The 26,143-nt window shown below is 40.1% G+C and overlaps 1 protein-coding gene across 2 annotated transcripts in view; it reads left to right on the top strand.

Annotated features, from left to right (window-relative positions):
* FGF14 (fibroblast growth factor 14) overlaps positions 1-26,143 on the top strand; it is a 624,629-nt gene that overhangs the window by 309,075 nt on the left and 289,411 nt on the right. The gene's annotated exons all lie outside the window — the stretch shown is intronic.

Below are 26,143 nucleotides of genomic sequence, written 5' to 3'. Positions count from 1 at the left end.
CTTCTTTGTCCCCCCAAACAGACCCTGGAACCTGTGACTTATTTGAAGCTGACTGAAATAATTTGAGTACTACATATTCTGTTTGTTTGTCTCATAGTAGTAACAGGGTTTTACAGTATCTTGATTGTGTTATTGTGATGTCTGCTGTTTGCATCTATTGAGTTAATTCAACAGCAAGGTGGTGAGGAATTTCACCCAGGTATATACTTGAGAGACAATCCGAGAGTATTCACTTCGATGTTCTGGTTCTGATCCCCTATGGACCTCACTAGGCTGGTTTTGAGCAGCAAGTTGAAGTATCTGTGCTGAGAGAACAAAGAACTTTTGGCAGGATTTAAAAACAGGCTCTCAAGACTAGAGGTAGTGGGGAGGGAATCAAACTGAGACCTAGATCCCCCCGAGGTTAGTGGTATTGGGTAAGGGCTCTAGGTAAGACAGCTGTGTGTAGAGATTGTGTTTTAAAAATCCTTTTCCTTATATTTTGTGCTTACTGTTAAGATTAAACAATACTTTGTATTCGCTGCTGCTCACAAACTCCCAAAGGAAAGAACCACAGATACCTGAATCCAGTCAGACCTGCTGGGTAAGCAATGATTGATACATGCAGTCCTGTAGCCCAGGGCCTGATCTGAAAGTGAGCGAATTGCAGTATTGAACACTAAAGGAAGTGAAAATGTGAGGGGGAACACTCTGGGAAACCGGAGAAAGTGTCAGAGGTTCAGCTAGCTCTGAAACCTCACTGTGCCTGTGAAATCTTATCTATCTGGGGAGATGATGCCATGGAGGCAGCTACCTCAACTTCTCTGCAGGCCTGGGACGTTGCATGAGGTGGGTCCCCTCCATGTGTGGTTCTAAGTCATAGGTCTTAATGGTATCACAGTAATGGATATGCAACATCATTGTCCACAGATATTTGTATGTGACTAGAGAATGAGTCATGAATCCAAACCAATAAGCTGTCTTACGGAATCTTATTGTATTGCGATAATCATGAATGTGTTATGACGGGCTAGTATTCCCATGTGAAGTAGGTTGCATAAACACCTCTAATTTTAAATTCAAGAAGTGCTGATATCAAGTACCCAAAAGTCTTATGAGACTGGGAAGACAGTTTCCATGTTTTTCCAGTTTCGAGTGTGCCTATTTTCCCAATAACATGTAAGAGCTCAGTAGAAATTATACTGAGTAGCTATGGCCTCTGAAAAGCTTTGAGAGAGAATGCATAAATAATTATGATAAATACCCAGGCTTCTATTGTATGGCCTCTATTAGACACTGACAGTTGGATAGGAGAGAAGAAATACTCTTTTTGTGAGTTAGCCTTTTTATCATTTTAGGCTTTCCGGTGGTGGTAATGCTAATTAGTACATATTTATAATGCAGTAATAACCCCCTGCCTAAAGGCAGGGTATATTTCAAGACAAAGATAATTTAGCATTAACGCATTGCTTAATGAGTGCATTCTGGGGATGCATGACATTTTTAACTAGATGCATAATGAAGTTGAGCCAAGACATGTAGAGGATTTGTACAAGACTGGCGCACCTCCCTGCTGAATGATCAACAACTTAAACACAGATGTAATGGACTGAAAATGGAACTGTCTCTAGAGTGTGTTTCTTTTATTGGATTAAATGTTTTCCCTGTATTTCTGAATTGTAGGATGAGCTCCTCACATGTTGTACTCTTAAATTCTTGAAATTGTGCATCTTTTCTGCCAAGTACAGAATTTTAAGCTAAAAATGTTGTGACACAGACTCAATGTCTTGGGTATTACATACATAAAATTAGTCAAACTGCTTTACTACCCAAACAGATGACTGTGAATATATAGAAATTAATTTAAAGGGACACCAACTCAAAATCCAATAAATGAAAGTAAGTCACTTCAAACACTACACCTGCTTCTAAGGTCTCCTGCCAACTTTAGTGATTTTGAAGTCTTATTTTCCATTTTATAAAGAGTTTTTTTTTCTTTTTCCTGTTGCTCTATGTGCGTGTGTGTGTGTGTGTGTGTGATGAAACTGACTACTCTGGCAAAACAGTTAAGTTTACTACGAAAAAAGATCCTGATCCAAAGCCCACTGAAGTTCACTTGAGTCTTTTCTTTGACATCTGCAGGCTTCGGATCAGTCCTAAAATGCTGACAAATGAACAAAGTAACATTTCGCTTTCAATAGTTTCAGATGTTGTTTGAAACAACTGTAGGCATTTCACACAAAAGTGATATTTTTCAAAGTTCCTTTTATCAAAATGTTCGTAAGTAGGGTAAGTAGGGCTGGTGTTTTATGAAAATTGCTGCTGTTGCTGCAGTTCTTTCCAAAATGACTCTTCATTTCTGAAATTGCCAATCAGCGGGTGGGCAGATTTCTGCTTGGAGATATCTGACTCATCTCCAGGGCGCAGGGCAGAGGCTGGGGCAGAGGAGAGGTGTGGGCAGGGCACATGGGGTTATGTATCCCCCAGATTTCTGCCAGGAGACACCTGATTCCTCCCCAGGGTGCAGGGCAGAGGCTATGGCTGACTGCTGTTGAGACTCGTTGCCAACTTCTCCCCTCCGCACACAGGCCTGGGCTTGGCAAAACCGCCACAGAGCTTTCAGTGGGCGGGCAAGGCATTTGGCAGTGGGGTGCGGGACTCCCTCACCATGCTGCAGGGAGCTTGCACCTGTTGTCAGCAGCATCCACAGCACCTCTCTCTTGCTCATCTCCCCTGCGGACAGCTGGCTCCTGCCCTCAACCCCCAGTGCACAGCTGGCTCTAGGTTCTCAGTGCCCAGAGACTGTCCCCCACCTCCCCTGCACAGCTGGCTTCTGCCCCCTTTCCCCAGCGTATATTCATAAGAACGGCCATACTGGATCAGACCAATGGTCCATCTAGCCCAGTATCGTGTTTTCCGACAGTGGCTAATGCCAGATGCTTCAGAGGGAATGAACAGAACAGGTAATCATCAAGTCATTCGTGCTGTAAAGGATTACATATTGTTCATGTTTGTCGATGTGTGTATTTTGTGTGTTAATATAATGCATATCCAACATTTTCAAAATATAAAGCTTTGAAAATCAAATTACTCTGTTTTCATTGCAGACAACACTAACATAAGGATTTTGGTATGCTAAACAAACAGCTGCATGTTCGTTAGTACTCAGTGGATTAAAGAAACCTTAAATATATATATATATTGAGACAAAGGTGATTACTAAGACCCCTGTCACACCAATGATCTGTGGAGACATTACTATCTTTTATCAATGATCTGAGTGTTTTCATATGATTCTCCATGCAGCACATCTCATATTGGTTGTCATTGCACTTATCTACTTGAAACTCTGTAGATGGCTATCCCCTCTTTTGGAGTTTTTGAGACCTTCAACAATATGACAGCTAACCAGAGGTCTTAAATCCTCTCTTCTACTTGAACCTCGTGCTAGATTATAACTTCATGCATACCCCACTGTTAATTAGATCCAAATGAGTTACTTCAAATTTGCACTGATATAAACCGAATCTATCCCTTTGCGTCGTTTAGATAATACATATATAATGCAATTATGAGTAAGGCGACGATTTAGTCATGGGTATTTTTAATAAAAGTCACGGGCAATAACCAAAAAGTCAGGGCCAGTGACCTGCCGTGACTTTTACTAAAAATACCCTCAACTAAATCTTAAGTTTTGAGGGAGGTGGTGTGCTCCAGAGGACAGAGCTGCTCTGGGAGGGGGGTGGCCCATGGCTCCGCCGCCGCAGCTCCTCCAGGCAGGGGGCAGACTCTGGCCCCGCTGCCACTCCGCCAGGCCGGGGGGGCAGCCCCTGACCCCAAAGCCACTGCTCCCGGCGAGGAGTGGCCTGGGGCCCCACTGCTCTGGACGGGGGTCGGCCTGTGGCCTCACTACTGCTGCTCCGGGCGGGGAGTGGCCTGGGGCGCCGCTGATGCTCCCAGACTGCTGCTCCGGGGCAGCGCCCAGGATCAGTTACCTGGGGCCGCCAGAGCAGCAGCTCGTGCGGCTGGCCCCAGGGCTGCCCCAGCTGCTTGAGCAGCCCTGGGATCAGCCGCTGCAGCTGCGGAAGACGCAGAAGTCCCAGGAAGTCACAAAATCCACGACTTCTGTGACCTCTGTGAAAGACTTGCAGCCTTAACTATGAGTATTATCCTTTATACTTTAAGAGAAACTGAATATAATTTTATTGGACAGTCTTCCAGGTTTTTTTTTAGAGAATTCTTTATTAACATTAATCAACAGTAGTACTTGGATTGTGGTGATAGAAGGCAATAAATGGTAGCTCTTTTTGAAATATAAGCTGTTTACTGAATCTGAGTGTATTTGTTCTTGGTATGTCTAATTGAAATGAGAAGCCACATTATCTGGTCTAAATTATATATTATTAAAATACGATTAAAGTAGTCCTCCTTTTCACTTTTTTCCCCATTATTTGCATGTGGCCTAGATTTTTAGCTTCAGCATTACAGAGCAAGAAAGGATCAAATTTCCTTTTTTTGGAGTAATGGCTGTTTTTCAGCAACTGCTACAGAAAACTCTTGTGTAATGTATTTAAATAAATTTTGCCTTTTGCTAAGTGGCTGAATACAGGCTCTTAAGTACCGCTTTCATTGTATGCTCAGTTACAAATTATATTTACATCTCACATTTTAAAATTAACATCATGCTCCATACAGTATTATAAGTACAAAACGCAGCCTTCCTATGGGAGGGTTATGCTGCAGTGTTTTTGGCATTAATACTGCAATAAACAGAAGATCACTATCCAATAAGATTTTAAATTAGTATAACAACACATTACAATATATATTTGCATTGAGTAGTGCTATAAAATCAACAATAGCACATTCTCAGACTTACTTAGTACACCATTAAGTGACGGTTAAATGTATGTATCTTTTTATATAGACACAGTAATAAGCATTCAGTGTGTGAGCTAACAGTTACTAATGTGACAAGATAATTCTGATTTCATACCCCTCCATTTAAAATTCATCATTGGCAAACTTTCAGTATGCCCTGAACCTGCTTTTGACACAGTTTTTTATGGCTAAAATAATTAAAATGAATTAATCTTATCTAACTAAAGATTTATTGAATTCTCAAAGTTATGGTTTACTCTCAATTGTGTTCAATTTTAACACTGAACTGGTGCATACATTACTTCAGGATAGAAATATTGACAATGTCACTAACTTGACTCTTCTTTGTCATCACTTTTTATTTATTTTGATTTCTAAATATCCCTGTTAATTTCTAAGCAAAAGTACCATAAAATGTACACAAACATTATAATTCTCTGCATTTTATAACACTGAAACAATCCAGCAAATGAGGACAAATTGAACGTTGTCTTATTCTGGTTAGTTGAATTGTAGATATAGTTCACGCTATATCAAAATAATGATGCATTTTCACCAAAAACATAATGACTGTGCACCACTGCATCACAATAAAGTGCATTCTATTTTTTTTCTTTTTAGCATTTAACAATAGGGTTTAACTCTACCACTTTTAATGCATTTTTCCCGTGTTAAGAGAACCATTACAATGAAAGTTTCATAGCTGCCTTTTATAAACTAATGGCATATTACTGTAATGAGCTGGCTTAAACCTTGGTATGGTTGAGGTAAAACCTCACTGAAACTGATGATGTGAGGCACTCAAGGAGCCACACCTAAAACAAGGCCTGATAGAGCCTGCCCAGGAAGTTTGGATCGTGTGGGCGGAGGGGCTTTTTGCTAAGTATCTTTTCTTTTTTGGGTGGGGAGGGGAGGAGGAAGGCAGAACACAGACAACTGGGAATGACTTAAAACAACAGAAAAAACCAGAAGGAGCAGCTGAAAGCATACATGGTGTCTACTGGTAGAAACCTGGGAAGAGATTTTTGGGTCAGGGATGCAGGTGGAAGAGTGCTCTTCGCATTGGAGCAAAAGAAACTGTTTCCTGTTGTTTGATTCCTTCTGCATTCAAAAACACAGGACTTTGTACATTCTTTGTAAGCAAGCAATATTGCATCAAAAGAAATGACCCATTTCTGCTCCCCACTGGAACATCCCCGGGGCACCAAGTCGGACTACTTTTTTAGGGTTGAAAAGAAACAGTACCAAGATCAGATAATACAATTGTAAGTGTTTTAAAATTACCTTATATGACATATGCTGTGATTTCAGAGCAAAAGTAATGACACATTTTGTACCCATTTGAATATATTTCCGGGCAACCAGTAGGAAATACTCCCAAATGCAAATTCTCTCTGCTGGAGCAGCAATACAAGTATGTTAAGTAGAAACAGCAATAAGAAATAAAGGGTTGTCATAGCAGAGTAAGATTTTCCAATTAAATCTATTGTAAATAATAAAGACTGAACCCCAAATCTAGGCTATTTTGAAATGGGGGGGGAGTTTCAGATTTGAATCCAGAGGACGTATGGTTTACCAACAGATTCATGTTTTGATCCAATATAAAATTGGAAGGGAGTCTCTCTTCCGTTTTGACTGTGATCAAAATTTTCAGCCAAAATTGCAGAAATCTTGAGAAAGCAGATGATTGTTAGATCTTTCTTGTTTAGAATGAAATGCTGAGAAATCAGCTCACAATATTTTGGAACTATAACTTTCAGAGTCAAGCTGATCAAATATTTTTCTATCAAAATGTTTATTTGATGGGAAATTGTTTGTTTTTTGGTTAAACCAATTTTTACAAATAAGTCAGGTTTGTCAAACTTTCAGGTTTTCATCAGATACCCAAATTGAAAATGCTCAGTTTTTGAATAAAAACTCAAAATTTCAAAGACTATTTTTGATTAAAATAAAAATTTCATTTTGTTAACTTTTTGAAACATAAAAATACAGAACTGAAAACAAACTTAAGCTTATTAAACTGTTCTTTTTCATATATATTTAAAATCTACTGACCAAAGCATTTTTTACTAACTGTCTGAAAATGTTCAGAATCCAACGGTATATAGGACAGGTAGATAATCAAAATGGTGTACAGAAATTCAGATTCATTTTGGAGTGGTGCTTTTTGAAACACTGCACGGTGGGCATTAATAATAGTGACTTAAATGCTGGGGTAAGTTGGTTAGAGAAAACAGTGTAAATAATAAACATTTCACTTTTTTGGCATTCAGAAGGTGTACAAAATGAGTGTTCTCAGTGGAAATTTCTGGATGCTGAGCACTTCTGAAAACCTGGTTGCTTTATTTAGATGCTTCAATGGGAGCTGAGCTTTCTTGAAAATCAGGTCCCAGCTATGGATGCTCAGCTCTTTTTAAAAATCTGGGCCTACATGAGCCTAGACATGTCACTTAGCTAACTACTGAAGTCTAAGGTCCATTTCTGTTGTGGACAGGAGAGAAAAGGATGATAGTAATATTAGTAATAGGGGAAACCAACAAACAAAAAAAAAATAAAGGCTAGCTCTGATCTGTGTAGCAAAAGTACATACATCATGTTTGTGCACACATGAGATTAGAAGAACCAGAAAGCCCCAAGCACAGTTCTGTATTGAGATTTGACATAATGTCAGTATTTACTCTCAAATTCTGCTATGCATAAACGTTGGGATAAGAAAACATAACATTAGATTATTAAAGATAGGAAAATCCTTGATCATTGTGCAATTGTAATAGCTTTTAAGGAGGAACACCTACCGACTCTTAAGAGTTCCATTGCTCTTGAAATTACAGAGCTATTGAAGGTAAAATCAGCAAGCAAATATAATTTAAAGTGTTATCCAACCATGAATATTAAAATTGTCATAACATTTACAAAATGCATACAGACGGAAGGACTACGGTATTAACAGATGACAAAATACGTGAGGAGAGAGAAAGATTTCTGCTATTACATTTTCAAGAGACTTAATCTGATTCATAGCCTGAATTCCAGAAGACCTGTGATTTAATTTTGTCCAGTTGATGAGTTGAATCCAGCACTCAGAAAATGTATTTAGGTCTCATGTGTTGTCTCACCCTGTACTTAACAGGATGATGACCCTCTTTTTCTTCGAGGAAAACTCCTTCAGATGGAAAGGGAGCCTGGCCATTTCCATCTGTTACAGGATCAGTGCTATATCCCAGCTTTTAAACAGTTTCTTGGAGGAACCCCTTTAGTCTTTCCAGACGCCAAAGGAGCCCCACTCTTCTTTAAAGGTAGGACACATGGCCTCACCACCTCCTAGTCTGAGCCTCTGGCTTCCAACACTCATGCTTCATGCCATGATCTCTACTTAGTGAGTCCAACTGAGATAGACTCCTGGTAGAGAGCTGTACATTCTTCAGAGACAAATACACACCAGCAAGTATTTGCAGTGACTACACAAGAAGTGTTTTCAAAATGGAATACGACTTATTAGTCAACTGGAACACAGCATTCTAAATCCTTAGGTTAGCACAGAGAAATAAAGGTTAAAGTCCTTGGTCAAACTCCATGTATAATTAGGCAGGCCAAAAAAGAATTTCCAGAGCAAAAGACAAAAACAAACAGCAATTTTTTTAACTACATCAGAAGCAGGAAGCCTGCTACGCAATCAGTGGGAGCACTAGATCAGGGATCGGCAACCTTTGGCACACAGCCTGCCAGGGTAAGCCCCGGCGGGTCGAGCTGGTTTGTTTACTTGTCACGTTCGCAGGTTCGGCCGATCACGGCTCCCACTGGCTGCGGTTCACCGTCCCAGGCCAATGGGAGCTGTGGGAACCGGTGGCCAGCACATCCCTCGGCCCGCGCCGCTTCCCACAGCCCCCATTGGCCTGGAGCGGTGAACCGCGGCCAGTGGGAGCTGCAGTCAGCCAAACCTGTGGACGCGGCAGGTAAACAAACTGGCCTGGCCTGCCAGGGGACTTATCTTGGCGGGCCGCGGGCCAAAGATTGCCGATACCTGCCCTAGATGATAAAGGTACTGAAGGAGCATTCAGGGAAGACAGGGCTGTTGAAGTGAAGCTAAATTAAATGAATTCTTTGCATCAGTCTTCACTGCAGAAGATGTGAGAGAGATTCCCACATCTAAACCATTCTTTTTAGGTTACAAATCTGAGGAACAGGCCCAGATTGAGGTGTCAGTAGAGGAGGTTTTGAAACAAACTGATAAATTAAACAGCAATAAGTCACTATACAACCTATGACTTAAATCACGCTCTGTACCAGGTGACTGGTGGATAGGTAGTGTAACACAGATTTTTTTTAAAAAAAGGCTCCAAAGGCAATCTTGGCAACTACAGGCTGCTAAGGCTAACTTCAGTATCAGGCAAAATGGTTGAAACTAGTAAATAACAGAATTATCAGACACATGGGTAAACACAATATGTTGGAGAAGAGTCAACACAGGTTTTGTAAAGGGAAATCATGCCTCATCTCTCTATTAGAATTCTTTGAGGGTGTCAGCAAGCATGTGGACAAGGATGACTGAGCTGATACAGTGTACTTGGACTTTCAGAAAGCCTTTGACAAGGTCCCTCAGGAAAGGGTCTTAAGCAAGGTAACCAGTGATGGGATAAAAGGGAACTCTCATGGAGTTAAAAAGTAGGAAACAAAGGGTAGGAAAAAATGGTTAGTTATCACAATGGAAAGAAGTAAATAGCAGGTCCCCCCAAGGATCTGTATTGGATCCTGTGCTGTTCAATATATTCATAAACAATCTGGGAAAGGGGGTAAACAGTGAGGTGGCAAAATTTGCAGACAATACAAAATTATTCATGATAGTTAAGTCCAAAGCTGACAGCAAAAAGTTACAACGGGATCTCCCAAAACTGCGTGAATGGGTAACAAAATGTCAGATTAAATTCAGTGTCGATAAGCGCAAAGTAATGTACTTTGGAAAATATAATTCCAATGATACTTACAAAATAACAGCTGTTACAACTCAAGATAGAGAACTTGAATTCATTGTGGATAGAAAACATCTGCTCAGTGTGCAGTGGCAGTCAAAAAAGTTAATAAAATATTAGGAACCATTAGGAAAGGGATAGATAATAAGACAGAAAATATTATAATGCCACTGATTATAAATCCATAGTATGCCCACAGCTTGACTATGGTGTGGAATTCTGGTCACCCCCATCTCAAAAAAATCTATTTGAATTGGAAAAGGTACAGAGAAGGGCAACAAAAATGACTGGAGTATGGGGCAGCTTCCAAATGAGGAGAGATTAAAAGGACTTGGGCTGTTCAGCTGAGAAAAGACAACTAAGGGGGAATATGGTAGAGGTCTATAATATCGTGAACAGGGAAGTGTTTGCCCATATCACAGGTCACCCAATGAAATTAATAGGCAGCGCGTTTAAAACAAACATAAGGAAGTAGTTCTTCAGACAACACACAGTCAACTCGTGGAACTCGTTGCTAGAGGATGTTATGAAGGTCAAAATAATAACTGAGTTCAAAAAGGAATTAGATAACTACATCAAGGATAGGTCCATCATGGCTATTAGCCAAGATGGTCAGGGTTGCAACCCCACGTTCTGGGTGTCCCTAAATCTCTGACTGCCAGAAGGTGGGACTGGACGACAGGGGATGGATCACTTGATAATTGCCTTGTTCTGTTCATTCCTTTTGAAGCATCTGGCACTGGCCACTATCGGAAGTCAAGATTCTGGGCTAGGTGCACCATTGGTCTGACCTAATATAGCCATTCTCTTTTTCACGGTTCACCAGCTAAATTATAGTGAATTCCATTTTCAGGTTTGGTTTCTGATTTCCTTTGTCCCAAGTGAGAGCTCCCAGCCTCTTCCAGAGCCCATACTTATACCCCTACCTCACACCTCTCAGTCCTTAGTTTTTGTGCTGGGGTTTCTGCTTAGCTTCCCTGCTGAGAGTGTCGATCCATGAGTCACTGGAGCTTGCATTGTCTCAGTGGACCTCTTGCTGATCTGGATCGATTTATGCCAGTTCCTTAATGATTCTATTCATTCCATCCAAGCACACACACCTATGTCTTAGTCTGCCCTGAGAGCAAACTTAATCCTTTCTCTCTCCCGCTCCCCACACAACTCGGTAGCTATGCAAAGGATAGGAGGAAACTGGTGCACACTTTGGCCTCATAAAAATATTACAAAACATTTCCATTTTGTCGCACCATCCCACATTCTATTTCTGGGGAAAGCATTTCCATCTCTATATTTGGCAACTACGATATTTTCTATTTTTAAACCCCAAAAATGAACACTTTTTTAGTACCATGGTTATTCTTTTGCCCCTCTTTGAGAACTGAAAATACTTGGCTTCAAATGGATCTTCTATGTCAAGCACCAGATCTTGCTTTTCCAGAAAGCCAATCAAATCAATTCCTATGAGAGGACTAAAAGTCTTCTGTATGTACTATACATTTGACTTGAATTAGTGTAGCAATGCACTGTTACCTTTTCCACCCCATTAAACAAAGAATACAACTCTTTGGATTTCTGGCTTCTTCAATATTGTATGTATGTTCTTTTCAGTATCATCCATGTGCTCTTTCATGTTTCTTTTGCCCAAAAATAATATTTCTCAGATAATGTATAGATTGTTGCTCTGATGATCTGGATTTGCCTTACTTCCAGGAGAAGCTCTTCTGATGAATATGTTGATCTTCCCATCTAAACCAATAATTCTTGTTTTAGATGTAACAAGGAGTACTTTTTGCACCTTGGAGACTAACATAAGCTTTCGTGGGCTAATACCGACTTCATCAGATGCATGGAGTGGAAAATACAGTAGGCAGATATATATACACAGTACATGAAAACATGGGAGCCTTACCAAGTTGTGGGTCAGTGTTAATGAGACAATTCAATTAAAGTGGAAGTGGGCTATTATCAACAGGAGGAAAAATCACTTTTGTAGTGGTAATGAGGTCAACGTAATCAGGGTGGCCCATTTCAAACAGTGGACAAGAAAGTGTGAGTAACAGCATGGGGAAATTAGTTTTTGTAGTGACCCATCCACTCCCAGTCTTTATTCAAGCTTAATTTGATGGTGTCCAGTTTGCAAATTAATTCCAGTTCTGCAGTTTCTCAACGGAGTCTGTTTTGGAAGTTTTTTGTTGAAGATTTGCCACTTTTAAGTCTGTTGTTGAGGGTCCAGGGCGTGTCCCTGGACCCTCAATAACAGACTTAAAAGTACGGTATTTTCCATTCCATGCATTTGATGAAGTGGGTTTTAGCCCACAAATGCTTATGCCCAAATAAATTTGTTAGTCTCTAATGTGCCACAAGTACTCCTCGTTGTTTTTGCTGATACAGACTAATACAGCTGAACCTCTGAAACCTGTTTCAGGTGTGTTAGGCCTGATGGTCTCATTGCCTTTGCATATAGATAGTTTGGTTTTGTGCATTACTTCTAGTTGTTTAATTCTGTAACTTGTACTGAGAAAGAATTTAGAACAAAATAAAGGGAATGTTTTTTCTAGAAATATGGCTCACTACAAATCTCCAGCTCAAATGCCCATCTTACCCCCTTGACCAAAGCTTTGGAAGTTAATAAGAAATTGGATTTTTCAGGTCTGTTCAGGTAGAACAACTTTTTATTGATTGATTAAACTGTATGTACATACAGAATGAAGGAGTCACAAAGTTGCACAAAGTAAATAAATGTCTTGCTTTTTTGTTTATTACAATAAATCCCATTTAACCATAAGTATGTTCAAGATTAATTATTCCTGTTCTTTCTTTTAGTGATTGTATTTTTTCTAAGTGTCTTTATTATGTTTACTTGGGCTATTTTGCCAGGTAGTCATGATTTATATTTTCATGTGATTCAGCAATGCTTTTCTATGTATTATTTAAATACCCTGCCCTCTGTTCAAGTACACAGACAGTGAAGTATATCAATTTTACTTGTGTGTCTGCAGGTTGGGGATCCATATTTTATCTCTGTGACTCCATATTAAACTCGGTCCATTTACCAGTAAAAAGATGGGTTTTCTAGCTTCTAGCCATGCAAACTTTCCATGAGATGTGAAAGCCGAAGTGGGTTATTCCTCCTTTTGTGCTATCATCAGTAATAGATTTAGAAAGCCAGTATATAAGAGATTACAGAACTAACACCAGCATTTTAACATTATGAGAATTATTTGATGAGGCTGCATAAAAGTGCCTGGGCATTTCAAAGTCAGGAATATAGAGCTTTATGTGTCTCCTCAATTTGCAAGCCAGTGTAGCAAATGAGAATAGCCTGTTTAGCTGTCAAGCTACTGCAATCACATTTTATTATTTCGTTGCGAAATCTCTAAAAATAATGACTCTGAGATTATAGGGGACTAGGAATTCATCCCTGTGAGAGAATGCTCAAATCATTTATCTAACGTATGGAAAGTAACAGGGTGAAACAATTGAAGCTCTTTTTAAAAATCTTTAAGGTAATGAATGGATCTGTGAGAAGGCAATGCTTGGAAGAGGGCTGTAAACATTTGTAATGGAATAAGGTCTTATATCTTAAATGCCAGCGAGAAAAATGATGTGTATCGCTTTGGAGACCTGGAAGAACTCTCTTATGAGTGGTAGCTTTGAAGTCATGTGAGATGTTAGACCTTGTACCGGTCATTAGTTTTAGAATTGTGGGTCCAGCAACACAAATTAAGATGTGCCCTGTGGAGCTTTGGAGAGCTACAAATTCTCTGGTCTTGGCTCTATCTCTCTTGAATTTGCCCGTAGAGCTTTGTGACTCAGCAAGGATCCCTCTTTTCCACAGTCTCTTTCCTGGTGGGGATGCTGTAAAGCAGTGATATTCAGACCTCAGTGATTCAGGAGCCAAATTAGTGATCAGCATTACCCAAAAGAGCCACAGTAGTGTGAATTAATTGTTTCATTTACAATAGTACTACACAAATAGTATGATGGGAAATATTTACTTTACACACACACACACACTATTCTCACAGCAGAACGACTGACCAAGTATTCACAAAAAGAAAAGGAGTACTTATGGCACCTTAGAGACTAACAAATTTATTTGAGCATAAGCTTTCGTGAGCTACAGCTCACTTCATCGGATGCATTCAGTGGAAAATACAGTGGAGAGATTTATATACATAGAGAACATGAAACAATGGGTGTTACCATACACACTGTAACTAGAGTGATCACTTAAAGTGAGCTATTACCAGCAGGAGAGCGGGGGGCGTGGGGGGGGAACCTTTTGTAGTGATAATCAAGGTGGACCATTTCCAGCAGTTGACAAGAACGTCTGAGGAACAGTGGGGAGTGGAGGGGGGGAATAAACATGGATTTGCAGTCTGGATACAATTAACTTAGGCTTGAATAGAGACTGGGAGTGGATGGGTCATTACACAAAGTAAACTATTTCCCCATGTTTATTCCCCCCCTCCACACCCCCACTGTTCCTCAGATGTTCTTTTCAACTGCTGGAAATGGCCCACCTTGATTATCACTACAAAAGGTTTCCCCCCCCCCCCCACTCTTCTGCTGGTAATAGCTCACCTTAAGTGATCACTCTAGTTACAGTGTGTATGGTAACACCCATTGTTTCATGTTCTCTATGTATATAAACCTCCCCACTGTATTTTCCACTGAATGCATCCGATGAAGTGAGCTGTAGCTCACGAAAGCTTATGTTGTAATAAATTTGTTAGTCTGTAAGGTGCCACAAGTCCTTCTTTTCTAATACAGACTAACACGGCTGCCACTCTGAAACCTGACCAAGTATTATTATTTTATCAATGACAATTGGTTAACAACAGTAAAAGCACTGGTTAATAACTTAGACTGTTTCCACATGTGCTGCAAAGAGCAGCAGGAGACACATTAAAGGGCTCCTTGCAGCTCACGAACCTCAGTCTGAGTGTCACTGCTATAAGGCATATACTGAGCCGAAGCAACCCAGTGAAATGTCACTTTAAAATAACCTTGATTTGAGATGAACTATCAGTGAAAAGGAGTTTGACAACTTTTCCCTATACTTTGCAGAAAAACTACTGGGAACTGCCCTGCGATGATGAGCCAACACATTCAGTACAGAAACTACACCCAATCTCACAATAGAATTCTTCCAACCAAGAAGGATAGGCTTCTTTAGCTCGAGCAGTAGGAGGCGATTTTTAGCCATAAGCAGTAAAAGAATCATGATGCTTTCTAAACTGGAGCTGGTCAAGAGTTTTCCAACAAAACATTTTCCCCCTGAAATTTCTTGAAACCGAAACTGTTCACAGGAAAAGGTCAGTTTCAACAAATCTCCCAGTTCAAAGAAAATTGAAAAAAAAACCAAAATTATTGAAATATCTTGTTTTGGTATTTTGCTAAATGAAAAGTTTCCTTTTTTGATCTTAAATGACTTTTTGAAATTTTACTTAATTTATATTTTAAAAAATGTAAAAGGTCAAAATTGAAACAAACACTTTTGATCTGTCAAAGGTTACATTTTGATCATTTCTATCTGAAAATGTTATCAGATTATCAGTTTGTGAAAATTTTAAGGATTTGACTGTTTGTCTTAATTTGGGATTAGAAATTTTTTTTAAAATCTCAAACTTTCACAGGATGGGAAAACCATTTCCTGCTCAGCTCTGCTCTCACCTACAACAAGCTGGTAGAGGGAAGCATGCGTGCATGCATGCGCAATGACAATAAGATACAACAATTGCTAACAGTGGTATGTATTTACAACTTCAAATATAGCATGTGGTCTACTTTTCTAGGTAGTATATGAAACATTTGAAGGAGTAACAACAAACTAGTTTTGAGGAGAGGAGCTCTAAGTAATGTTAGACATTGATCAGAAAATTTTAATTTGGTATTTTTGGTGAACTCTAACTTAGAACAATTTGAACAAAAACTCTTCAAGCTATGTAGAAAAAAATCTTTGCATTCAGGGAAAATCTGGCAGTCACCTGGCCAAAACAACATTCTAGCCCAAGTTACAGAGCAGATGTGGAGAGAAAGGGTTTAGAAACAGGGTTTATGGTGGAACTGTAGTTGTAACCTTAACTATGGCATCATTATTTTGTTGATTGTACCAATATTAAACAATTTAGGGCATGCTGGCACTTGTTTAACTTGGTGCACTCAGATTTTTGCCATTAACTATTTTTTACCACAGTTCTTTTTTTTTTCTCAGTTCACCTTATACATGTTGAATCAATGATAGAGACATTTCATTAGAAAAAGATGTAGCATGCAATAGTTTCCTATCCTGGTTTTATTCCTTTTTTCCTACAGAGTAATCTGTCTTCCTCCATAGATTTTTATGGGTAATATTGTGATTTCATAGATTCATAAATTCATAGATATTAAGGTCAGAAGGGACCATTATGATCATCTAGTCCGACCTCCTGCACAGCGCAGGCCACAGAATCTCACCCACCCACTCCTGCAAAAAACCTCTCACCTATGTCTGAGCTATTGAAGGCCTCAAATCGTGGTTTAAAGACTTCAAGGAGCAGAGAATCCTCCAGCAAGTGACCTGTGCCCCATGCTACAGAGGAAGGTGAAAAACCCCCAGGGCCTCTTCCAATCTGCCCTGGAGGAAAGTTCCTTCCTGACCCTAAATATGGCGATCAGCTAAACCCTGAGCATATGGGCAAGATTCACCAGCCAGATACCCAGGAAATAATTTTCTGTAGTAACTCAGATCCCACCCCATCTAACATCCCATCAGAGGCCATTGGGCCTATTTACCATGAATATTTAAAGATCAATTAATTTGCCAAAATCATGTTATCCCATCATACCATCTCCTCCATAAACTTATCGAGTTTAATCTTAAAGCCAGATAGGTCTTTTGCCCCTACTGCTTCCCCTGGAAGACTATTCCAAAACTTCACTCCTCTGATGGTTAGAAACCTTCGTCTAATTTCAAGTCTAAACTTCCCAATGACCAGTTTATATCCATTTGTTCTTGTGTCCGCATTGGTACTGAGCTTAAATAATTCCTCTCCCTCTCCGGTATTTATCCCTCTGATATATTTATAGAGAGCAATCATATCTCCCCTTAGCCTTCTTTTGGTTAGGATAAACAAGCCAAGCTCCTTTGAGTCTCCTTTCATAAGACAAGTTTTCCATTCCTCGGATCATCCTAGTAGCCCTTCTCCGTATCTGTTCCAGTTTGAATTCATCCTTCTTAAACATGGGAGACCAGAACTGCACACAATATTCCAGATGATGTCTCACCAGTGCCTTGTATAATGGTACTAATACCTCCTTATCTCTACTGGAAATACCTCGCCTAATGGATCCCAAGACCGCATAACTTTTTTCACGGCCATATCACATTGGCGGTTCATAGTCATCCTGTGATCAACCAATACTCCAAGGTCTTTCTCCTCCTCCGTTACTTCTAATTGATGCGTCCCCAGCTTATGACTAAATTTCTTGTTATTAATCCCTAAATGCATAACCTTGCGCTTCTCACTATTAAATTTCATCCTATTACTGTTACTCCAGTTTACAAGGTCATCCAGATCTTCCTGTATGATTTCCCGGTCCTTCTATAAATTGGCAATACCTCCCAGCTTTGTGTCATCCGCAAACTTTATTAGCACACTCCCACTTTTTGTGCCGAGGTCAGTAATAAAAAGATTAAATAAGATTGGTATTTCTTTGGTATATGGTAGCTGTTTGCTCTGTGTGAGTCTGACAGGAATACGCTGTAAAGATGTGAATCATCTCCTGTAGATTATGTTCTTTGTCTTATTTTGTTACACACAGTTGTACAGAATGATTTGTATGTCAACACTAATTTAAACTCCTGTAAAAGTTTTCTCCCTTCTGAAAGGCTTATGCAGATAAAATATAGTGTATTTAACTTGTGTACCTTAAACATAACATTACTTCTTTTTAACCTGAGTGGTTAGCCAAAATGCAGTGTCTCCCATGTTCTTTTGTTAGGAGGAAAAATTGTTGATGGAATCAGGTATTCTTTGATGCAATCCTGTTCATTTAAAGAACATGTAAATCAAATCCTGTTTCTCTGAACACAGCAGGAATCAAACAACAGGAAACAATTTCTTTGCTCAGTTCCAAGCACTTTCTTAGCCAACATTTAGCCCGAAAGCACTCTCTGAAGGCTGTTTTCAGAACCACATTCCCAGTGTTGATTCTGGCTGTGTCCTTGACTTTCTGTTGCTTCTCTCTCAACTCCTTTATGGTTTCTTCTGCTTCTCTCAGACGTACACACACATCTCCACCAAACAATATCTTGTGAAATCCTGCTGTCAACATATGCCTATTAATTTTGCCCTATTGTAAAATAGATAGAGCAATACTTTTCCATCTGATTCCTTGCATTCTGCACAAAGGCAAAAATCTAAGATTCAGAACATTGCTAGATTGGTAGATAAGCAAGTGTTGAATTCCGTGCTTGCTTCCAAGGATGGCTGACTGAACTTGCTAGGTATAGGTTGATGGTGACTGCATGTATCTATCAGAATAGCTCAGTCTCCAAGAAACTAGCAAAAGCCTGAGTACAGTCTAACCAACATCAGGGCTAGTTTTTTGGGCTAGTGTAGTTATGCCATGCAGACATCTTTTTATTGGCATGGCATAATTGCTTCCATCAGCACCATTTGCAACTCTTACTATTCCTGCTGCCTCTACCTCTTCCATTCATTTTTTCCCAATCCTCAAAGTTGGCCAAGCACGAGGCAGAAGAGTGATTTCCAGTTGCCAGTCAGACACACTTCCATACCCTGGTGTTTCCTTACGACGACAACAGAAGAGTGCCTATCTGCTCTCAGTGAATTGTGCTTGAAAAGCTGGAAGACAATACAAAAAAACTTCTTGAGGTGCAGGAATGTGTACTAAACTGGTCCAGATCCAGCCAGCCAAGATATCCTGTACCAGAGGAAATGGATAAAAGAATAGTGGAATGTTAACTGCATCGATCAAAGAAGAGAATAGAGAGTGAACAGAAAACCTTTGTGCTTATGCTAACTCATTACTCTTATTTTCTCAACTCCAACACTGACGCACTTACTACTTAGGGTTTTTTCCCTAATTGTTTGACATGTTACAAATCAATATCCAGATTTTTATGCTTTGCTGGGCTCAGCACTGATTAGGCCTCAGCTAGACTATTGTATCCAGTTCTAGGTTCCATATTTCAGGGAAGATATGGATAAATTGGAGAAAGTCCAGAGAAGAGCAACAAAAATGATTAAATGTCTAGAAAATATGACCTATTAGGGAAGAGGGAAAAACTGAGTTTGTTTAGTCTGGAGACGAGAAGACCGAGAGGAGATAATACTTACTCCTGCCTTGAGTGCAGGGCACTGGACTAGATGACTTGTCAAGGTCCTTTCCAGTCCTACGATTCTATGATTCCATGCCTGAGTGTCCTTTTTGAAAGTGAGTTAGGTTGGGTGCCTAAGTTACACAGGCACGTTAGAAGATACTACCTCAGATCTTTAACTTCCAAATTGGGGTCTCACTTGGAAGATCAATAGTGGTACCATCATATACACAAAGCATGCACAGTGGTGATATTTTAATCCAGTTTATAAAACTGTTTCGTTTCATTTTAACTATATGGCTTTTTTAATAAAGTTAAATGACAAACTGTATTACAGATTGTCGCCTAGTAGATCGCTCGCAGAGGCCATTATTGTTTTAAAACACTTTCATTTCAATGTAATGAACAGACATGTTATCTGAGTAATGGCATGCTGATAACCATCCACTGTAAAATAAAGCCTCAGACTTTTTCCATTGATATAAACTAAACTGTGTTTCAAACTATTGGATTTTCCCTCCTGGTTCGGAAATGCATGAAAAGAATGTTTTATATCTAGAGAAAGGTTTTGATTTCTTATTCCTCAACATCGGATTGACTGCATAACTAATGAGCAGGAAATCCAGTTGATTTTAATTCATCTAATGAATGAAAACAGGAAAAGCATGTTCGCTGGACCGTGTCCATAAATGGAATTTTGTGCTGGTCAGGGTATTTTCAGCATTTTAAGTTTGCTTCTGGCACAAGCTTGACATGACAATGAATTTCAGTAATGTAAATGCATGACTTTTGTGCATCTCACAGTTCGATTGCATGTAGGTTTTATTTCTGTCCTTTGGTAAGAGAATCGCAATTTACTACTGATCTGTAGGCCATAGAAGATGCTTCATCTTCCTGGAATAGAATTAATGAGTAGCAGATTGTGCTATATAAATAATCATATCCTAGATGTAAAGTGTGTCAGAACATGTTGTAAAAATGCCTGGCCCATGGAAATAATGCCTCTTTATAAAGAGAGAGAATATGAAAATCTGGAAGACAAATGATGTATTTTACATCCAAGGATGAAATATCTTATTTTTGTAACATATTTTTGATAAACAAATGTACAAAAATGTATTATGTTATCCCACCAAAATACATACAATAAATATGTAATCAGTTTGGGAGAGCCTTCAAAAATTTGGCCTTGCATATCTAATATGTTTCCAAACCAAAACTGAACATGTCTAAACTTTGGTCAGAGAAGGTTGTTCATAATCTGAAACCAGACCAAAATTTCATAGCTGGTTCTTCCATGCGCTGGACAAAATAATTGGAAACCACCACATTTTACAAGGTTAAAATGTAGCTATGAATTGTTGCAGGTCCATTGCTAGTAGTTGCAGGATTTTAACATAATTGAATAGTATTGTTAACTAGAAAGAATGACTTATACAACAATGAAATAATTTCAGCAGCTTCCTGTTCATCTAGTATCTGTATTCATAACTGCATCTCTCTGAGACAAGCCCAGCAGTTAAACAAAAATGTAAATGGAATATTGGCAGCTTTGGAGCTGTAATCTCACCTGTACCTCAATATTACTTTTCTAAGTGAGATTAAAAGATCCCAGTGCATGGTTCAATTGCTTCTTTTAGAAACAAACAGTTATCTACTCGTGTGTGGTGGTAATGCTTTCATGGCAGTAGCTGTGTATCTCACTGGTTTGCTGAAATACTATAATACTGTAATACATTTGGCATTTGAAATAATAGTAAAATGAAGAATAACATCAGCACATGTCATAAAGAGGACAGCAGCTGCAGGAACTCCTACAGTAATACTAAGCATGTGAACCAGCTAGTCAGAAGAATTATTGATTATTCTCTTAAATACATTTGATTTAATATTAACATATTATTATGACATATACATTTGACTTAAAATCTACAATACGAAATACTTTTAAAATGCATTACATCCATGGTATATTTTGGGGCAGTTGTTTTCACTAAATAATAGTTTCTAAATAATTTCAAGGATCAGGGAGTAGCTGTGTTAGTCTGTATCCAAATAAATCTGATAGTCTTTAATGTACCACCGGACTCCTTGTTGTTTTTGTAAATAATTCCAGTGAGCTCTCAAGTTTACCAATTCTCCATTCTGTAAGGTATCTTTCAAAGGGTGTTCTTACCCCTTTCGAGCTGAGCTCCTAGCCAGAGTTTGTGGCCCTATGGGTTGGGTTATTTCAGTTGGGAGGAGAAATTAACAATAGAGTGGGAGGTTTTTTTTGATGGACTCTTGTTTATTTACAAGAAATGAACAAACTCCTGCTTCTTCTAACACTGGAAGAACTTAAAACGGGAGACAACTCCCTTGCTCAGAGTACCAAACTTATTCAGGCTAAGTGTCTGCCTTTCCTTTTGCTTCTCTTTGTCTCACTTCTCCTTGTTCTCTGGTGCTTCAGCTTGTCCTGTGTTTCTCTTTGGCACTGTCAAGGTTCCTTCCCCATTCTGAACTCTAGGGTACAGATGTGGGGACCTGCATGAAAAACCCCCTAAGCTTATTTTTACCAGCTTAGGTTAATACTTCCCCAAGGTACAAACTATTATACCTTTTGCCCTTGGACTTTATTGCTGCCACCACCAAGCGTCTAACAAATATATAACAGGGAAAGAGCCCGCTTGGAAACATCTTTCCCCCCAAAATCCTCCCAAGCACTACACCCCCTTTCCTGAGGAAGGCTTGAGAAAAATCCTCACCAGTTTGCATAGATGAACACAGACCCAAACGCTTGGATCTTCAGAACAATGAAAAAGCAATCAGGTTCTTAAAAGAAGAATTTTAATTGAAGAAAAAGTAAAAGAATCACCTCCGTGTCATAAATATAAAGGGAAGGATAAACACCTTTAAAATCCCTCCTGGCCAGAGGAAAAACCCTTTCACCTGTAAAGGGTTAAGAAGCTAGGATAACCTTGCTGGCATCTGACCAAAATGACCAATGAGGAGATAAGATACTTTCAAAGCTGGAGTGGGGGAGAAACAAAAGTTCTCTCTATCTGTGTGATGCTTTTGCTGGGAACAGAAAAGGAATGGAGTCTTAGAACTTAGTAAGTAATCTAGCTAGATATGCATTAGATTCTGTTTTGTTTAAATGGCTGATAAAATAAGTTGTGCTGAATAGAATGAATATTCCTGTCTGTGTGTCTTTTTGTAACTTAAGGTTTTGCCTAGAGGGATTCTCTATGTTTCAAATCTGATTACCCTGTAAGGTACCATCCCGATTTTACAGAGGTGATTCTTTTACTTTTTCTTCAATTAAAATTAAAATTCTTCTTTTAAGAACCTGATTGCTTTTTCATTTTTCTGAAGATCCAAGGGTTTGGGTCTGTGTTGACCTATGCAAATTGGTGAGGATTTTTCTCAAGCCTTCCTCAGGAAAGTGGGTGTAGGGTTTGGGAGGATTTTGGGGGGAAAGATGTCTCCAAACGGGCTCTTTCCCTGTTATATATTTGTTAGACGCTTGGTGGTGGCAGCAATAAAGTCCAAGGGCAAAAGGTAAAATAGTTTGTACCTTGGGGAAGTTTTAACCTAAGCTGGTAAAAATAAGCTTAGGGGGTTTTTCATGCAGGTCCCCACATCTGTACCCTAGAGTTCAGAGTGGAGAAGGAACCTTGAGAGGCACACACACAGAGGCCAAAAACAGTTCCTCCAGTCCAGGGGTTCTCAAACTTCATTGTATTTTGACGCCCTTCTGACAACAAAAATTACTACACAACCCCAGGAGCGGGGACCAAAGACTGAGCTCCACCACCCTGTGCAGAAGCGCCAAGGCCAAAGGTCTTCAGCCCCAGGCGGTGGGCCTATAACCTGAGCCCCACCACTCAGGGCCGAAGCCCAAGAGCTTCGGCCCTGGGTGGTGGAGCTTGGCCTTTGACTTCAGTCCTGGGTGCCAGCAAGTCTAATGACAGCCCTGATGACCCCATTGAAACTGGGTCATGACCCACTTTGGGTTCCTGACCCACAATTTAAGAACCGCTGCTCCAGTTAAAGCCCTAGTTCCTCCATTTGAAATCTCTCTTCCATGTTGCTGTGTTTTGGGGTGGTGCTGCTATTGTTTTAGCTACCTAATTACAGTGGTGAATATAAGGGGGTGATCACATCTGACCCATACCAAGATTTAACTCAAACCATAACAGTATAATAGCCTTCTGTCTACTCTTTCCAGATCTCTGCTCCATTAAGTAATTGGAACAAACTGCTCAGTTATAATTAGCTTCATGGGGTTTTTTTTCTGTTATTTGTTTAGAATTCTATCTCCCCTTCCATTTCACACATTTTTCCATTAACACAAATCAAATGCTATGGATTAGATTCCATGTACAGTAAAAATTTCACAGATCGGTGCAATTGTGTTATAGTGTGTGGACACAGTATAATGACTTATTTATTTACAGCCTCTTATTCTTCAGAATGAAAGTGTTACACAGTTTTTTACCAGAATAATATACACAGGGATTCCTTCATTCATCAAAGAGACCACCATTACAGGGCACCACTTCTGGAGTGAAACGCAGTGAGTGTTTATCAGCACACAGCAACATATGGTAAGAAGTGAATACTGTATCCAATTGAAAGGAGAATCTCAGTGGACAGAATAACTATTCAAATTTAAATTTGGTCAGGACATCAGTTTCCATTGCAAATTGGGCGCTGGTGAAAATGCCAGTAGGACCTTAATGACTACAAGTGGTCTGGATCTTCTTTTTAACATTTGGATTTGTAAGAGTGATTTGTATTTTTAAGGGGCATAGTCCCCTATATCATGCCCAGGGTATTTCTCCAGACTCAACAGGAATGCTACCTACCTACCAGCACCATTTCCTGAAGTTCTTCATTGTTCCTTTGGGACCTCATATCAAGCCTAACCCTGTTTAATTTAAGAAAACTATCTGGGTCATCAGTGTGGTATGTTAGCAGTCCAAAAACACAAGACTGGAGCATCTACAATCTTAAATTCCAGTTTTTCAAGGAGTTCCATGTGGATAGAGCCCCACTGAAGTCACCTTCATCTAGATTCTACCTTCAGATGTGGGGTCCTGTCACTGTTTATCTTTCACACAAAACTATATTATTAATTTGTATTACCATAGTACCTAGCAGGCCCAGTCATGAACCAGGAACCCATTGTGCTAGGGCCCTGTACAAATACAGAACAAAAAGAGAGTCTCCTGTCTCAAAGAGCTTATAATCTAAGTCTAACACAAGAGACAGTAGGTAGTTGCAGACAGAGAGATAGTGGGGGCAGGGCATGGATAACAAGGAAACAATGAGACAATATCAGTCATCATAATAGGCAGTGGTATCAGTGCACCAACAGCCTAACTGCTCTCAAGTTTTTTACAGGCATCACAGCAATGGAGAGTTTTAGTGTAGGGTTTTGAAGGCGGACCATGAGTTAGATTTGTGGATGTGTATGGGGAGCTCCTCCCAAGCATCAGGAAAGTGTGGGAGACAGCACAAAGTGCTTGTTTGAACAAGAAGGCAATTGGAGGCTGGCATCATGGGCCAATTAGAGATGGTTGTTGGTATATTGAAAGTGAATGAGACACGGTAGAAAGGGTGGGAATAGGCTGTGAAGGGCCTTGAAAGTGAAGACAAGCAGCTTATGTTTGATTCAATAGAGAAAGAGGAGACAGTGGAGGGATACAAAGAGTGGGGTGACATGGTTAAAGTGACAAGTTGGGAAGATGCAAAATTATGTTTATCAAGGGCAGAGAGAAGGATGGTTGCAGCAATTGAGACATGAGATGATGAGATCCTGGACAAGATATTTAGTTGTGTGGATGGATAGGAAAGCCCATGCGTTAGACATGTTGTGCAGAAAGAATCGGCAAGATTTAGACGTGGCTCGGACAAGGGTGGCTCTTGTCTAGCTGGACTCCATGGGTATAATTGCAGTCACAGAATCAGGCCTGGATCAACCAGCATGCACTTGGTGCACTTGCATAGGCTCCCATCTCAGGTTTGGCCTCACTACCCCTCTGTCATGACAAAGGGGTGGCCAGGCCAAATTTGAGTGAGTGGCATTGATCTCAGGATTGCAGTGCCACTCAGGTTTGACACCCACCATCAATAATGCAGGAAGTTACTTGCCCACACCAATGGGACCCAGATCTTGTCGCCGCTGGCATCATTGTGCCAGGCCTGAGGCAACTCATTGTGCTGAGAGCCCAGAAGTAGGAGTGGGTTCAGGAATTGGGAATACCACCCTCAACAGCAGCAGGGCTAGAACTCAGGGAGAGGCAAGACTGGGAGCAGCCCCTTGGCCATGCACAGGGCAGAGCCCGCCATAGATGTGGGCCCTCTCTGACCCCCTTCTCATTCCCCATCCTCAAAGAGAGGGCAGTGACCCCACAGGCCTGGACCCTCTCCAACACCCCTCATCTGCTCACCAGCTGCCCAAGGCTGGGCAATGACCTCACAGCGCATCCTTTGAATTGATTGGCTACATCCGCCCTGGGATTGGATGTAAGAAGCTAAAGAATTTCAAGGAGCAGACGACACCCATGTTGTTGGCCTGAGTGACGGGCAGGATGGTGGTGGTGTCCACAGTGATCAAGAAAAGAGGTGAGGGGGCCTCAGAGAGGAAAATTAAGAACTCAGTTTTAGCCTCTTTGATTTTGAACTGATGGTTAGTGTCCCCCAGGGATTGTCAGAGAGACAAGTTGAGATTGTAGTTTGGATGGAAGGAGGTATGTATTGAGTAAAGAGGTAGAGATGTGAGTCTTCAGCTTAGTTGAATTTGTGTTTGCAGATGAGATTACCCACAGACAAGGTGCAGAGGGAGAAGAGAAGAGGACCAAGGACAGAGCCCTATGGAACCAACACAGAAAGGCAGGAATGAGGAAGAATGAGGATCTTCCATAATTAATATTTACATTTTTACAACAGTGTTTAGGAGCCCCAATCATGGACCAGGACCCAGAGATAAGGTGTAAAG

Source organism: Eretmochelys imbricata, chromosome 1 (genome assembly GCF_965152235.1).
Source record: "Eretmochelys imbricata isolate rEreImb1 chromosome 1, rEreImb1.hap1, whole genome shotgun sequence".
In the NCBI taxonomy this organism is placed as follows: Eukaryota; Metazoa; Chordata; order Testudines; family Cheloniidae; genus Eretmochelys; species Eretmochelys imbricata.
This window is presented reverse-complemented; position numbering and strand designations above follow the sequence as displayed.